The sequence below is a fragment of the Echinops telfairi genome, unplaced genomic scaffold, assembly GCF_000313985.2.
Source record: "Echinops telfairi isolate 266 unplaced genomic scaffold, ASM31398v2 ScPeMD7_3509;HRSCAF=4178, whole genome shotgun sequence".
Taxonomy (NCBI): Eukaryota; Metazoa; Chordata; class Mammalia; order Afrosoricida; family Tenrecidae; genus Echinops; species Echinops telfairi.
The window spans coordinates 16359655-16360464 of NW_022107407.1; positions in this window are offsets into that span (position 1 = coordinate 16359655).

Below are 810 nucleotides of genomic sequence, written 5' to 3' on the forward strand. Positions count from 1 at the left end.
ATCAATGCATCTACAATGCTAGATGTTGCTGCTAACTTACTGTTTTGAACCCTTTGATGTGTGCTGGTCAGAGCATGTGCTACATGCATGTGCTCTTGTTTTCGTTGCTGCTGCTGTTTTCATTGTAGCTGATTTGTTGATTGTCTGGTGTTTGAGCTACAATAGTGTGGTCATTTATATTTGTGAATCTATACCAGTTGCTTTTTTGAGAATTAAGTCATAATTTAAGGAAAGGAAGGAGAAAATTTTAAAAGGTTTTCTCTCAGTTACTAATAAGGTTGTAACTTATAATGTATAATTCAATATAAAAAGATTTTACACAACATTTTTGTTAGCATTCATACAATCTACGAAATACTATAATTGAGCAATCTATGATGTGTATCACAAATTATTCAATGATGAACAGTGATTACACATTAAGAATCCAGTATGGTCTGGTATGGTCTAGTAGGAGGTCCATGGAAGGGTGGAGTGACAGTAATGCTAGTGATGCTTTTGATAAGTGGGAAATATGAAGGGTAGATTCTCCACCTTTTAACCAGGTGTAGCAAGGGTTACAAAATCATTGTAGGTCAGTTGGGAAACAGAAATCTCTATGTAGCTGATGATCAAATAAAAGTCCCCACACGCCCCTCACATTGAACTAGAAATCAGTTTTATATGGAGCTTTCAAAGACTGAAGAGAGAATGTATGCTGCCCTATTCTTTTTTTTTTTTTTTGGTGAGTAGCGTCTGGGTTCTTTTTTGTTGTTGTTTGTTTTTACCCTCAACAATTTTATTTTATTTATTTTTTCTTTAACATTTTAT